This window comes from Cryptomeria japonica, chromosome 3 (genome assembly GCF_030272615.1).
Source record: "Cryptomeria japonica chromosome 3, Sugi_1.0, whole genome shotgun sequence".
In the NCBI taxonomy this organism is placed as follows: Eukaryota; Viridiplantae; Streptophyta; class Pinopsida; order Cupressales; family Cupressaceae; genus Cryptomeria; species Cryptomeria japonica.
Window position 1 is genome coordinate 666,503,663 of NC_081407.1, and position 12,704 is coordinate 666,516,366.

A 12,704-nucleotide genomic window follows, 5' to 3' on the forward strand; every position below is an offset into this window, starting at 1 on the left:
GGTGCAATTCTAGTTTTGATATAACCTAGGTTCAAAATAGGAAAGATATATCCAAGATTAGGAACCTAGTATAGATTTGATCAAGCTTCGTGATAGAGGATTTGATTATCCTGATGAGAAACTTGACAAGGATGTTGATTTTTGCACTTAGGATGGTTGAATCAATAGCTTTGTTGAATGTTGATGTTTATAGAACTTCTTGGGAGTAACCTGTTGGAATAGTGACCTAGTTGTTTGAGCTAGTTTGAAAAGTATGTGATGGTTTAGAGACAAACCTACTTCAAGAATTATTTTGATATTGATGTTTTGACACTTTGGTTTTGATCCGGTGTTTCAAGTGTTAGGAGCTTTTGTATCGCTCTTTTGATCAAACTTTTTCAGCAATTTGTTGGATTTTTGCTCACTTGTATATGATAATTTTCTTCAATTTTTGACCATTTGGAATATGTTAGAGACATAGAAGACACAATGTTTAATAAGCAAAATGCACAAGCAAGTACAATCCCTATGGTAGGCTAAGACAATAGTTGTTGAATCTCACATGGGGCTTCCCCCGAGGCTACGCTATTCAAAGTGGATATTTAGATGCTTGACCCCACTGGTTCCACCCTCGGCACTCACTTCTTTGGGGCAGCCAAGCACCAGTTTTCATGAAAACTCCCCATGGCAAACTTTATATCTCTACTAGGAACAGTATGTATGTGACTCGCTTCAGAGGTCCGACCTCCTGCACCAACAACTAGAAGGATTTTGGCAACTAGTACAAGTGGTTTTTAGTAAAGGCTTCCGATCATGTGGCCATACATGTGACACTTTCAGCTCTGTAAATATAGAAGGTTCCCAGCCTATAGAGGTTACGCTCCATAGGGTTTATGGGGAAACATAGTGTCGGTATGAACTTATTAGCACATGTTGTTTGGACTTTCATCACAAACACAATTTATTTATAGTGGATTGGAAGGACTCAGTATTAGCCCATTTCCACTTTAGGTCATTCCCCTCTCACTGGCCCCCTCAAGGCAGCTCAGGAAGGTAGGCCCTCTAAAGGATTTAATTGCTTGAAAGTAAAGAAAGTGTAAAAGAGTGGGTTTGGATTTTTGGTCACCCAATTAAGGGGAGAGCATATACCTACCACTTTTGAGACACAGAATACAAGTGTTCTTTTTAACCTTTTCAAAGAAATTTGTTGGCTAAGTCCTATTTGGAGATGTTGCTCCAACAAGCATGGTGTTTATTTTAGCCCTTTTAAAAGTCTATGTGCAACTATTTTAGAGAAAATACTAAAATGAAGTTGGATGCTATTAATTTATCCTTTTAGTTAAACTAGATGAGTAAGATATGATATGTTACTTTCCCAAAATAAAGCTTTTAATTATCTAGATGAGGAAATGCATAAAATTTGCCTTAAATACCACCCTACACATGCATGTTAGTAATCTGGAAAATCTGATGTCTTGGGCATTTAGACCTGTAGGAATTTTTTTTGGTCAGTTTGCAAACAAAAGCGCTAATCTAACATATGCACTATCCTTTTGTTCAAAAGCACTAACCTGAAAATCAAAAGTCCTAACCTAGACTACAAATGCGCTGCTCTATGGATATAGAAGTATGATTTCGATAACAAATGAGCTAACATAGGACACAAATGCGCAGTCTTTAGGACAAAAGTGCTAACCTACATGACATATGTGCTAACCTGTGATGCAAATGCACTAATTTTCAAACAAAAGCACTAACCTACATGGCATATGCGTTAACCTGTGATACAAATGTGCTAACCTGTGGAACAAAAGCACTATCAGATTTCACACATCAATGAATCTACATTACAAATGCGTTAATTTTAATTTTTGTGAGATTTTTAAAGGTATATGCGAGGTCTATGAGCCCCACGATGGGTGTCAAAATGTGTGAGCTTGAATTTCATCCTCATAATGCTTCCTGTAATAAGTTAGTTTCACAAAATACAAATGGAAATGCTATAGGAAATCCAAATTCAACCAATGAAACTGCATGAAGTACATATGAAATAAAATACTAATATTACCTTCATGGCTTATGTCCCATTGTGTCCTAAATCCACTGTTCTTGGTTGCAAATGGTGTGCTCTCAGACAATGCATTGTTGGCTTCCAAGATGGCATCTGAAGAATGGACTCATAACTTGTAGTTGTCTGGTGCTATGATATGTAATACTACATGATTATGCTAAAATTGATTATGCTAAATGATAATTGCTATTTGCTTCAAGATTAAAACTCATGGATGCATAAGATTGATTTGAAGACTCTTGAAGATTTAAGATTCACTCTTTCTCAATTGAAGCTCTTGATTTTATAGACTTTGAGAGGATGAGATGATGTGGCTTAGATCAATGGTCATGATCAGATCTACAGATTTGAAGGGCTATGAGCAAAGGTGAAGGTTGAGAGAAAGGGGGAAGGAGAAGACAAGTGTCACTCATCTCACTTTGACTGTGTTGCTAACTGAGAGAATCTAGGGATGGTTGGAGGAAATTTAGGCATGAGAGGACAAGTGGACTCAAGTCCTTCCTAAGATGTACGGGGTGTTGGAGAAAATATAGTAAATGGTTATGAAATATGTGTACGTACACAATTTTCATTAATTTTGGAAGTTGAAGATAAATGATGAATTAATATTTAAGAAATATTAATTTCCTTAGCCACATGTTTGATGAGTTGGCAAAGGGGAGATGAAGTGGAGATGGAAGGATGAGTTGGAAAAGGGGTTTAAATAGTTTAGGAAATCATTTAATATTTGAGACTAGAGGATAGTAGAATAACTATTAAATATTAAATATTTAATTAATTAGAAGAATAAGGTAGATGAATTAATTAATAATATATTAATTAATAGAAAGAAATGAAAATGAATTAAATAAATTAATCTTTTCAAATTAAGTATTTAATAGAAGAATAATTATTAAATAAATATAAAATATTTATTTAATTGCTCATAGCCATTTTTATGTGTATACACCTAGCACTGAGTCACGAAATGATTGGCAATTGTTGACACAATAGTAGAGGCTAATGTTGCAACAGATGTAGGTTCACCACCACTAGATGAATCTCATCTATGGCTATTGTCACTACTTCTACCATGAGAATCGACTCACGCTCAACCTAATGAATTAGATGAAGAAAGATTGCAAAGGATTATACCAAGCTTAAGAAGGGTAACTATTGTCCAAAGAAGACTAGTCAATATATAACAGAATCAGCAGAAGGAACAAGAAGAGATAAGTGATGATAGCTCATATGGTGAAACATACATTGAAAATGAGATAGACTCTCATGACTATGAGTTCTTATCACTCCATGATTCTAGCCCACCAGCAAGTGTCATATTAAGCTATCAAATAAAGCCTATACAAGATGAAAATACACAAAGTCATTCAATCAATAAAGTCTTGATGTTATCAGAGTCTACTATGGAAGGGAGTAATTATTTACCCCTTGTACATTCACACTTGATTAATTAGGGGCAAGAAGGAAAACTAACATTGGATTGGTTTGAAAATGATGAAGCAATTGCAGAATTTCTTAGAGTCAAAGAGGGATTTCCACAAGGTGATCACAAAGCAGGGTTTGTTGTAGACCTGGATAGAATAGCATACTTTGGAGAAGAAAGTACTTCTACAATAGAAGATAAATAACAAACTACCCATAATGGAAAGAGTGAGTTGAGTAACCTTCCTATTGAAAGAGAAAGTTCAACATTGCTTATAGAAGAAACAAAAGAAGTAAACATAGCAGAAGGGGAGGTTGTACATAACATCCATCTGGAAAAATCACTAAGCAAAGAAGAAAAAGACAGATTCATTCATTTTTTCAAGAAATGACCTATCAAATTTTCCTGGTCCTATGTAGATATGCCTGGCTTAGACCCTGAATTATTGTTGCATCATTTACCTTTGATGCTAGGAGTTAAACCTTACAAGCAAAAATTGAGAAAAATACATCCAAGTATTGAGTTACTGGTTGAAATGGAACTACAAAAGCTACTGGATGTAGGTTTCATTATACCTATTGATTACATGGAATGGATATCCAACCTAGTACCTATGACTAAGCCCACAGGAGGAATAAAAATCTGTACTAATTTCTTGGATCTAAATAAAGCTTGTCCTAAGGACGACTTCCCGCTACCCAATATCGATATGATAGTTGACCTAACAGTTGGAAATGAAATGCTATCCTTAATGGATGGATTTGTAGGATACAACTAGATTAAAATTGCACCAGAAGATCAACATAAAATGACCTTTGCATGCCCATGGGGAACATACTGCTAGAATGTGATACCATTTAGTCTCAAAAACGTCGATTCAACATACCAAAGAGCCATGAAAATGTTGTTCCATGACATGATCCACAACATAATGGAGCATTATGTGGATGACATATTGGCTAAATCATAGACAAGAGAAGGTCACCTTACAGTCCTTGCACATATATTTGATCAGTTGGAGTGGTATAATGTTAGATTAAACCCAAAGAAGTGTGTGTTCAGTGCAACAATAGGTAAACTATTAGGGTTTATAGTGTCAAATAGAGGAATGGAAGTAGATCCTGCCAAGGTCAAGGAAATAATTGATATGCAACCTCTCTCAACACTTAAACAACTAAGAGGGTTACAAGGAAGACTGCAATCCATAAGGAGATTCATAGCACAGTTGGCAGATAAGTATCACCCATTCCAGCATTTACTCAGAAAAGGAGTTACTTTTAAATGGACAGAACAATGCCAAGAAGCTTATTTATACCCCTATAGAGCGAGCATGCTTAGTAGTAATCTTTGCATCCCAAAATCTCAGATATTACATGCTAAGTCATAAGATACAACTGATTGCACGCATTGACCCACTCAAGTATCTATTGAGTAGAGCAACATTGACTAGGCGATTGGCTAAGTGGGTCATGATCTTGAGTGAGTTTGATATAGAGTACATAAATAGAAAGGCCATTAAAGGAAAAATTATAGCAGATTAGTTAGCAAAGGCTCCTTTATAAGACAGTCATCCATTACTCATAGAATTTCTAGATGAATCAATGTTTACATTGATAGCATCTTTAATGTGGAAATTATACTTTGATGGGTCATATACAAGTCATGGATCTGGAGCAGGGATTCTCTTCATTACTCCTCAAGGGGATTCTATATCTAAATCATTTATGATAATTTTTTCATACACAAACAATATAGCCAAATATGAAGATCTTCTCATAGGGCTTCGTACAGCTGTACAGTGGAGAATACAAGAATTACAGGTCTATGGTGATTCTCAATTGATTGTAAACCAGGTCAATGATGATTACAACATGAAGGATGAAAAAATCATGCCTTATAAGAAGATGGTAGAGGATTAAAAGAAGAAATTCAACAAAATTACCTTCAAATAGATCCCAAGGATACAAAACAAGGTAGAAGATGCAATGGCTACCATAGGATCTCTTCTGAATATGCCTGCTAATAAAACTTAGTTTGAGTTCATCATAGAATAGTTGATGCTACCAGCATATGAGACTCCCCCAACTGAATATGTATGTGCAATTGTGGGTCTAGAATCACCTTGGTACAATGAAATATATACATATTTACATACTCAATACATGTCACCGGATCTATCCAAAAATCAAAAGAAGACCTTTATTCATCAGGCATCTAGATACACCATTATAGCTGATAAATTGTACAGAAAGGGCTTCGATGGAACTCTTCTCTAATGTATTGATGAGAATGAAGCACAAATTTCTTTAAAGGAAGTCCATGATGGAATTTGTGGGGCTCACCAAAGTGGTCCACCATTGTTAAAGAAATTGTTGAGAACGGGTTATTACTAGCCAACTATGGAAAAGGATGCTTATAAGTATGTACATAAATGTAAGCAATTCCAAATACATGGAGACCTCATTCATGCACCAACACAAAATATTCAACCCATTATGTCACCATATCCATTTTCACAATGGGGATTAGATCTAGTGGGTAAAATCAGCCCTACTTCTTCCAATGGGCACAAGTTCATCTTAACGACCACTGAGTACTTTACCAAATGGGTTGAGGCAATTCCTCTTACATACACCATTGGAAAATAGATATCACAATTCATGCTCAACTACATTATATGTAGATATGGGATTCCAATATGCTTCATGACAGATTATGGATGTCCATTTAAAAACCAAGAAGTGAAAGAATTGTGTGAAAAAATTCACATGCAACTGAGATTTGCCATGCCATATTATCCACAAAGAAATGGACAAGAAGAGGCAACAAATAAAACAATATTGAAAATTCTTAAGAAAGTTATCACTGACACAAGACGGGACTGACATCTTCAGTTAAATCCCTCTCTTTGGGCTTACAGAATAGAAGTATGCACACCTATAGGAGAAACACCATATTCCTTGGTCTATGGTATGGAAGCAATACTCCCCATTAAAATAGAAATACCTTGTCTAAGAGTCTCCTTACAGAACATCATATCAGAGGAAGACTACTGAGTAGCAAGATTACAAGAACTAGAAACGCTTGATGAAAAAAGACAAACAACATTCAATCATCTACAAGGATATCAAAATAAACTAAGATGGAGTTATAATAAATGAGTCTGCCCATGAACTTTTGAAGTGGGAGATCTATTTCTTAAAGAGAATCAAAGGAACCTAGTGGAATGAGAAAAGCCAGGGAAATTCGAACCTAACTTGCTAGGTCCTTTCATCATAACAAGGGTTATAGGAAATGGAGCATATAATTTGGCTACTATGGAGGGAGATCCACTCTCTAACCCTATGAACAATATGCACCTTAAATGATATTATATCTAAGGTTTGGGTTAGTTTAGGTTTTACTTTCCACATTGCATATCATATTATTCAAAACATTGCATTACATATAGTTTTTTTTTAAATGCATCGCATTCTCAAAAGTTTATGCATTTTCATATAGCAACACCAATAAAACAAGACAACTGTCCAAGTTTATCATTCGTTTACATTCAAAATAAGCAAGGGTCATCTCCTTTCTTAGATATTCGGACATGAAGTCTTTGAGGTCCTAAGGTCATTCATTTTCAACATTACCCTGTGATGACCCTTTACTTATGATTGGGTAGTGATTTCACTATTTGAGACTTGTTAACCCAAAATCTATCAATTGCTATATCTCAAGCATATTAAGAAGATATCTAATTCATTCTAGACACCTAGTTGATGATATGACTAGTAAAAAATCTAAAATTCTACTTCAGTGCCATTGTAATTGTCACACCCAAGTAGGTTTCATTACTTACAAGTCAAGGCAAGAAAATAAAAAGCAAAAGAGCTATACAAAATATTCATCTCAAGGCAAAAGAGCAATGATATATAATTGAAATATCACACATGCAAGGGCGACAAAAAAGCTTGACTATGGGAACATGCAAGTAACTCCATCAGGGTTATGGATGCCTACTGGCAATGGAGCAATATTTGAGAAATTACAATCTATAACCTTGTCGGATCTCTCAAGGCTTGTTGGTAGTGATGTTCTATTCGGGATGCTTTTGAAGTTAGGATACTCCAGGTAGCTAGTCATATAGGATGCTAAGGATCTTTAGTGAACACAAGAGTAGGATTTAACTCATCTACAAACACATGGGCAAAAGAAGATCAAAGTTTCAAGAACGAATGGGGAAGTTTTCCATGTCTCCATTTGTAAATCCTAGTAACTAAGTGTGTTGAGTTGAATGTTCCAATGGGCCTTAGGGATCGATTGACTGCTTATCTATGAAATTTTTTGCACCTCCCTTTCAATTGGTGTATTACAAATGCTAAAACAAACACAGTCAACCTTGTTCGAATAGGAAATGCATCTTCATCATGCATATTGCATTAACATAGGTCATGTCAAATATTCATTTGTCTTCACATGCATTATGTAGATCATCATGCCATACAAGTCTACACACTAGGGGCATAACTGAAAAAAGAAATCCTAAAAATCATATAAAGTCCTAAAAAAATCATAAAATCATATAAAGTCTTGAAAAAATCCTGAAAATCATATAGAGTCCTGAAAAAAATCCTAAAAATCATATAAAGTCTTGAAAAAATCCTAAAAATCAGATAAAGTCCTGAAAAAATCCAAAATCAATGAAAAACTCAAAATCCAAAAACATTGAAAAACTCAAAATCCAAAAACATTGAGAAACTTAAAATCCAAAAACAAGGAAAACCATAAAAAAAATCAAAAACATCCATATAATGTCCAAAAAAAATCAAATCAACCAAAAAAATCTGCAAAATGTCCTGAAAAAATCAATCAAAAACATTCAAATATCGATCTACATAATCCAAAAACATCGAAACAGCTCTTAGAGAAGAACTAAAAAAAAAAAATCAATCAATTAGGAAAACTTGCAATAAAATGTCTTGTGAGAAACAAATACCGTAGCAGATATCCAACAAAAACTTCACACGAAGTTAACAAAGGATACGACTATCTAGCCAAATATTTGCAATCAACTTATCAAACTATCTTATCAATCGTAACATATCCATATCCAGTGATCATTATCTTGTCTTAAACAAAAGAGGATACACTCGAAATCAAATAGGTCAGTCTTAAACAGGGTCTGCAACTTTTTGAGATTAGACATTATCAACCATCACATCAAGCAACTGAGAATGGATGCACAAGGTCAGTATAACTACTAAATTTTGTCCTGGTCAATCTTTATCTTTTATCATTTGGTGACAGATTATGTTCCTATGCTACTCAAGGATGTCCACAAGTGACTAGAGGAGCCATGATGGGCATTATCTTTTCTTTGTTTATTGCTTGTCTGCTATGTGTTTGTTTCTTCAATGAGATATCTTTACATCTTGGTTCCTTATACCTTGATGTGCTAAACTTCATTGTTCAATAATAAGGCTTAGTGATGAATATATATTAAGCAAAATTTTTTTTTTTAAAAATGACAAAAGTTCGTTATTCATTCAATTTTATTCTTATCTCCATCTCATTTGCTTCTTGCTAGTTTGCTAATTCTTTTATCATCATCTCTTTCTAAATTATTTTGTATCTATCATCTCATATCAATCATCTTTCATTCTCTCATATTCTATCTCAATATCATCTTCACATCACCTATCTCTATCTCTAATCAACTAACAATTCTTCTATTTTTCATCTCACATTCTTCTTTTTTTCGAGAGGTCATTCATACCTTTAATGCCTAAACAATATCTCGAGGGGGCATTACACCCTAAGTATCACCAAGGCATACTGGGGTAGAATTTTTTTTGTTTTCTTTGAAACAATGTTGTTTCGACATTGTCTCAAAGAGGGACAAATGCAGACACCTAAAAATGTCTCATTGATCATGTACTAATTATTCCTCTAATTGATTAAATAATTCTTTAATTATTTAATTAAGTTAATTAATCATATTCTTCTAATTTCATATTTCTTCATAATCTTACTAATTATTCTATTTTCTATTTCTATAATCATTTAATCTTTTAATCATTTTAACCATTTTCTAATGTTAATTAAATATTTATTATTTAATTAATTTTAATTCCATAATTTAAATAATCTTTATTATTTAAATAATTATGTTCTCAATTTCTATCTCTAACCATCTAATCATTAACCCTTTTTCTAAATATTAATAAAATATTTATTATATAATTAATTATGATTTAATCTTTTAATTTAAATAATCTTTATTATTTAATTAAAGTCTATTTCTAGCATAATTAAATAGTTTCTTTAAATTATTTAATTAACTAATTAATTCTTCCATTTCCAAATCGCCAAATTCTAATTTCATATTCTTCAAAATTCTTCCAAATTCAAACACATGTGCATGGTTTCAAAAACCACATTGAAAATCAAAGTCAAGTTCTAAATATATTCAAATGCTAAATTGAATTAAATAAATTCAATTATTTGAATTACAATATCATGCAAAGATTAAATTGAAAATCTAAGTTAAAATGCAAGCACGTGCTAAATTAATTAATTAAATCAATTATCTCTCTGGTCTCTATTTTCATCTTCTAGTTCTCTTTGTCATCTTCTTTATTTCCTCCAATCATCCGTTTTCTTCCCTCAGTTAGCTTTTTCTCAATCAGTTGACTCCATTGATCTATTCAATCTATTTTGTTTCACCTCCAAGTTAGCAATTCAACTATGAATCAGCATGTGAGCTCACCTGAGTTCCACCTCTTGATTAATCTGTTCCACCTTTCAATCAATCTTATCCAAAAATCTATAAATTGAGCATTCAATCTCCATTTTCAATAATCACAAACTTTGAATCGTTGTGTCACTTGTAGGTTACTAGCGCAATATCTAAGAGCCATTATACCATAGAGAAGAGAAGAGCAATGAAAGTTATATGTAGTCATGGAATAGGGAGTCTTTAATTGATTTCATTTATAATTCCTATTTTGCTTGATTGTGTTATTTCATTGTCTGTTTCTTAGAATTCTTTGATTTGATAGGGATTTGTGATTTCCCTTTGATTCTAATTGATATTCATTTAAGATGAATTTTACATGCACACAGTTTTCTCAACATCTATATTCACCAGTTGCACAAGATCTATGTGTACATCCTCTTTCTGCATTTCTTTTGTATTCATCGGTGGCTCAATGATCTTCACATCATCATCTTTTTCATTCACTTTCGTATCTTTATCATTTTCACCTTTACCAGTTGGAATCACTTTTGATAACATTATATCAGTAGGAATATTAGGCATTGATGTAGTACTAACTTTCGAGTATTTCTCCATCTATGTAGATATATCATCTATCTCAAATAAATCTAATAATTCACCTTCATTTACCATTGCCTCAGGAATATCTTCTTCCTTGTCAGATTCAATTTGTTTTGGTTCCTCCTATACAACTCCTAAAAAATTCTTCAAAATCTCCTCAATCTCAGCTTGAACTGACTGGGACTCTCCAATAAGAAATCTAGTCAACCTCTTCTTTGTTCTAAATAATTATTTAGATTTTGAAATAATTTCTTGTACTTCTTCATGTGATGTCTCCAGTTGAAGATACATAAGAACAGATTCAATTATTTCTTTGTCCTTTCTAATAGCACCTTGCCATCTTTCTTCCAGTTTACCATACAAAGAATCAGGTATGGAACTATGTAATTCAATTAATTCTTTACTATAATGATTCATGCACCCAACAACTTAATCTTCAATCTATTTTTTATTCCTCTTCATCAAAAAGATTATAGTTCTTATGTACACCAATCAAAATACCATAATTCCTTATATTTCTCAACAATTTCTCAAGTATGGTAGTTTTGTTTACCTGTGATCTAACTATTTTAATAGTAGGTGCAACAACTACTTTAGATTTCTTTCCACTCACCCTTAATTCCTTCTTTCCTCCCTCTAACTTAGTTTCTTCTTCTTCTTCCTCTATAGGAGCTCTTTGAGCTTGTTATTTCTTCCTCTTACCAGTGACTTTTGGTGCTTTAGGTGCTTCCAATGCAATCTCCTTAGTTTTTCTTCTCATTTAAATTTTAGGAGGAGGGGGATTCTCCTTAACAACTGAACTCCTTGTTTGTCTGTTGGTGGGAGCAATTGAGGTTCCAACCTTCTTCTCTTCAAATCTTGTTGTAGCTTTAGCAATCATTTATTTTGTGAAGCTTTGTTCAACTGCAAATTGTTCAACCTCTTTTCTTAGTTTCTTGGCTATTATTAGTTTATCCAACTCAGAATGTACTTCTATATTGTTGGTACTTTGGATATGTTGATATGGTTTTGTCATTGATGTCAATACTTGTCAACACTTATCATCTCTTTGAGATCTTTGATTATGTTCATCGGCAAGTCAGTGACTTATGCACAGTCACCAGTATTTGGTTCACCGATAGGTTATATTGTTCACTAGCAATTGGAATGATTTGAAGAATACTTGTTTATGTCGAAGACATTGTTTGGACACTTTGTTATGGCGATTTGTTCATTGGTTTGATCAAGTTTGCATATTTGCTATTACCGGCAAATAGGTCTAGGTTATGCATCAACAAGCATATCTATTCCAGATTAGAATGGCACATCATGAAGATGATTTGTTATTATTGTAAATGCATTGAGCCGACATGATGCATCGGATATTGATTCATTTGTAATTGATTTTATTGTAATATCTTTAGTGAGATGACCTACTCAATTGGTCTTAGGTTATGGTATAAATATAAGATCTCATTTGTGAGATTGATATAGGTATTGAGATAAGATTGAAAAGGATTGTAATAAGGTATATGAGTAGAGCTATACATGGAGACATCATTCAAGATTGAAGAAAGGTTTGAAGGAGGACAATCAGAGCTAAACTAGTACTAAATCTAGAATATGAAGATGCTATTTTGAGTAGTACATTATCATTGGATTTAATCATCCAATTGTAGTCAATGTGAATCTCATTTTTTGATTGAGCAGTGAGCTCTAGGAAGTTGGCCTTTCTGCATGTGCAGACTACATATTGTACACACATACTATCTACAGTAGTATCATCTAATTGTGGGTAAGGTTTCCCACCGTGGTTTTTCCCCTTACAGGGTTTCCACATACAAATATTTGTGTTATGTGTTGTGAATGTTCTTGTCTTTCTGTTTCATGCATTAATCTTTATCGGTACTGCAATTAACTGATAAACT